Source organism: Citrus sinensis, chromosome 9, assembly GCF_022201045.2.
Source record: "Citrus sinensis cultivar Valencia sweet orange chromosome 9, DVS_A1.0, whole genome shotgun sequence".
Classification (NCBI taxonomy): domain Eukaryota; kingdom Viridiplantae; phylum Streptophyta; class Magnoliopsida; order Sapindales; family Rutaceae; genus Citrus; species Citrus sinensis.
Genome location: NC_068564.1, coordinates 25,291,692 through 25,296,493, shown reverse-complemented (window position 1 = coordinate 25,296,493; position 4,802 = coordinate 25,291,692). Strand labels below are relative to the sequence as shown.

Here is a 4,802-nt window from a genome sequence, read left to right as displayed (position 1 = left end):
TGAAATAATAGTCAATGCAATTAAGTGAGTTTATCCACTCAACTACTTTATATTCCCACTGGTTTAATCCTTAAGTTTCACGCGATATTTTTCTTACTACTTTTTACTTATTGCATTTTTATTTTGTCTTAAGTTAGAATAAAATTGTACTGTTAAGATTATTGTAGCAAGTCTGATAACATCAATCCATGTGGAAACGATCTTGAATACTCATAATTATATTACTTGTTGTGTATACCTGCACATTGACACCAACAACATTTGAATTTATCACAACAATTTGTATGCCCAAATGTAAGAAAATATATAATGAAACTCTGTTAACCTTCGCAAAGTTAGCTTCTAATAAATTGCAAAATCTTTACCAGAAGGAACTCGATGATATTTCAAGGTAAATAACTAAGCTCTAAAAATGATTTCCATTCCGCTACGAGCACATTTCATAAAGCTTTTGAACTTTGAAGGAATATTAATTTCTAAATGGTTGTGGTTGTCTCATTTAGGTGGTGAAAAGGATTAGACTTTTGTACAAGCTACCTTTCATAAGAGAGAGAATTGCAAAATGCTACTTTTGGATATTATGAGTGTATTTCAAGCACCAATAATTGTTTACTAGAAGAATATTAAAAAAGTGGTTTCCATGACTTCTGCTATTGATGACATCTATGATGTGTATGGAAAAATTAAAGAACTTGAGCCTTTTACTTCAGCTATTGAAAGGTTTGAATAGCTCATCATTAATTTGGATCTAGTCCTCAAGATTTATTAACATTTTTGCTATCAGAATTCCCATTATTGAAATGGGCTAGCAATTTCTTTCTCAGGTGAGATATCAGTGCCATAGATAAACTTCCAAAGTATATGAAACTATGTCATCGAGGCCTTCTTGAGGTTTACAGTCAACCAAATAAAGAATTGGCCCCTTAGGGAAAATTATACCACCTCCATTATGCAAAAGAAGTGGTGAGTAGTCTTCAATATTTCATTAAAGATTGATACTCGGAATTACTTCCTTTTTAATTACTAACAAATACGTGATATATTTGGTTTCTGATGATTAGATGAAGAATGTTGTAAAGATTTACTTCTTTGAAGCTAAATGGTATCATCAAAATTATGTATCGTCAATGAAAGAGTACATGACAGTTGCATTAGTTACTAAAGAATCATGTGACGGTTGCATTGTCAACCACATTTTTTTGTCGGCATGAGAAACGTTGTAACTGAAGAATCATTTGAATGGTTATTAGCAATCTTAGATTTATTAAGGCTTCTTCTATACTTTGGAGACTCATGGATGACATAGTGTCATACAAGGTAAATATATAATAATATTGCCTCCATAATTAATAGTGTGATCTTTAACTTTCTCTTTAACTAAAAATATATTATATGTATGCATCTTTGTATATGCATATAGTTTGAACAAAGTAGAGGGCATGTTGCCTTATGCATTGAGTGTCACATGAAACAATAAGGTGCAATAGAAGAGGAACCATGCAATGAGTTACGCAAACACGTTTGAAATGCCTGGAATGATATTAGAGGACTGCCTACACCCAATTCTTATGGGAATTCTTAATCTTACACACGCCATAGATGTTATTTACAAGTACGAAGATGGCTATACTCATGTTGGCATTGTGCTGAAAGATTTTGTTGTTTCTCTACTTGTTAATCCTATGCCATTATGAGCTTGGATTTGGGATTTTGTTAATCTAAACATTTAATATATAAGGGCAAAAATTTTCACAAAATTTATTTAACTTCGCCAATGTCTTTTTTTTTTCTTTTACATTTGGATACAATTATTCACTTTAATATATATTAACTGTAATTATCAATATATGATAATTGTTTGGGAAATTATCCACCGACCACCAATTTTTTCAGACTTTTTAAAAAATACACATATCTTTTTTTTTTTTTGGCTGATTTACACTAGAAGTTACATTTTCTTGCGTTTTTCCACTTCTGTTTGCATGTTGTTGTAACCCTGTTGATGTCATAGGGGTAAAATCATCATTTCACCTATATACTAAAAATCAACGTCATTTAAATGTGGTAGAAAGAGAAAAAAAAGCACAAAAATATTCCAGATTATTTTTTTAACTTATTATCTAATGTCTAAATTGCAAAGAAAAATTGAAGTAATTTTTTTCATTTAGTTAGGGTGAAATAGTAATTTTACATTAAGGGGTAAAATAGTTATTTTATTAATATTCTATTAACTTCTCTCACGGATTTAGACGACAGTGTAAAAATGATACGTTTTATAACTTAAAATGGAAATCAGCAAAATAAAAAAGATATGTGTATTTTTGTAAAAGTCCAAAATAATAGGTGGTTGTTGGATAATTGCCCCAATTATTTTTACAACATGCTTGATAGGTTTAGAAAATTTGACAAGTAAAGCATGGAACACTCACTTATAAACCAGGAACACTCATGTTGCATCACTTATAAACCAGGAACACTCATGTTGCATAACCAAGAATCAATAACAAATTATGCGGAAGCGTATCTGAACCCATAATGCTTAATTATTCTCTAGAGTTGTATGATTGACCTTTCAAATCAACACATTCTTCAAGAGAATCTTTGAAATTTTTCTATGCTCTCCCTCTGATGATAAGATGTCAAAAAGAATAATAAGATACGTATGACATGGGGACAATAACCTCTTATATAGACAACTTTTTTAGTTCTCTTTAGGTATTTCTATTTCAACCCATCATAGAAATAATAATTACCCTTAAGTATCTACACATTAGAGGCTCATATCCTATTAGATACATTAAAGCTCATATTACTGAAAATCTTAATAGATCACTTTTAATTGGGCTTACTCTTGTATGACAATCCATAACACATAATTATTTACATACATGCCCAAAGTTGGATTAAAGATTCAACAATGCTTGATCAAAAGTCTAACAATCTCCCACTTGGGCTATAAGTGTAACATTATAATTATGCTTTGTAAAAATAATCGTATGCTCTCAACCTTACTGTCATTACCGAGATGTATTTGTAGAACTATATTAAGGATATACACTGCAATCTTAAATGTTTTTCCCCAGAATTATTCTGGCAAGGTGGAATGACAAATCATACTCCTCACCATATTCTTAAGCGTTCTATTTCGTCTTTCAAGAACACTTTCATAATGGACAAACTCAGCATAGTGTACTGTGAGACAATACTACATTCCTCTAGGAATTTAGCAAATGATCCTAGACGTTGTTCACTTAAACCATCATATCTGCTATAGTATTCACCATCTCGATCAGATATGATACTTTTGACTCTTTTGTTGAGTTAGTTCTCAACTTCAACCTTAAAATTTTTAAACATATCCAAGGACTGTGACTTTTCATGGAGGAGGTATATGTAGTCATATTGAAAAAAATCATCTATGAACGTTATGAAATATTATTGACCATTCCAAACAACCGTAGAGAATGGCGTATAAATATTCGTATGTATAAGTTCTAAGACATCCAAAGTCACATTGATTTCAAATCTCCTTTTATTGGTTTCTTTCCCTTTGATATAGTTAACACAAATATTAAAATTTGTAAAATCTTAGAGGTTAAGAATTTCATTTGACATAAGTCTCTATATTTTTCGTCTGAAGATATAACCTAATCTCATGTGCCATAATGCAGCCGAATTCTCATTAGTTAATTTTCTTCATAAACCTCGTGTACTTAATTACAAGGATTCATTAAATGAAGAAATTATATTAAACATATAAAGATTATCATTGCCTGCCTACAAATTAGGACTAACCAATTTTGAATAATGAAATAAGTTGAATTTTTCCTTTCCAAACAAACAAGAATAACTAGATTTGTTCAAAGCAGAAATAGAAATTAAATTTCATCTAAAATACAAAACAATAAATGAAATAAGTTGCCTGACAACAAATTATGACTAACCAATTTTGAATAATGAAATAAGTTGAATTTTTCATTTCCAAACAAACAAGAATAACCTGATTTGTTGAAAGCAGAAATAGAAATTAAATTTCATCTAAAATATGAAACAATAAATGTTTCATCAAGATCCAAATAAAATCCAGTCTCTCACATACATGTATCTTTCATCACTAATTGGCTTTCGGCAACTCGGACAACCTTGTATAGACACAGTGATACGAGTAGTTGCACCAAAATCTATCTACCATGCATGTCTAGTTACCAAAGTTAAGTTAATCTCAAAACAAACCAAACTAAGAAGCATACCTTTCTTAGCACCCTCTACATGATAATCAGTGCAATGCTTCTTCCTAGGCCCTTCAGCTCCACAGAAGAAACAACTAGTACTTTCTAAATCGCCCAATTTCTTTTGTTGTTTTCTTTTTAGGTGTTGTCTGTAGCTTCCTTATTCTTATTCCTTTTCTTACCCTTGTCCTTGCCCTTAGAGGTAGAGGCTAGGTGAGCATTTTTTGTCTTATCTTTCTTTAGCCTATCCTCCTCCTAAACGCAATGTGATATGATTCAGAGACCATGTCTCGTTTTGACAGTTATAGCTCACCTTAAACTACTTAAATTGTGTTAGTAAGGATATCAAAACCAAATACACTAATAAGTCCTCAGAGAGTTCAAACTTAAGTGCTCTTAACTTAAAAGCAAGAGAATACATCTCCATGATATACTCCTAGATATTACCTTTACCCATATACCTCATTGGAATTAGGTTCGTTAAGAGCCTACTAATTTCAATCTTTTCGTTCTTGACAAACCTCTGTTCAATTTCTACAAGAAACTCCTTAGCCATAGTTGCCGTTTCAAACA

At 31.1% G+C, this 4,802-nt stretch overlaps 1 pseudogene; it reads left to right on the top strand.

Moving 5' to 3' along the window:
- The first annotated feature begins 284 nt into the window (after window positions 1–284).
- On the top strand, window positions 285–1,694 carry LOC102615134 ((-)-germacrene D synthase-like; annotated as a pseudogene).
- Window positions 1,695–4,802: the final 3,108 nt, after the last annotated feature.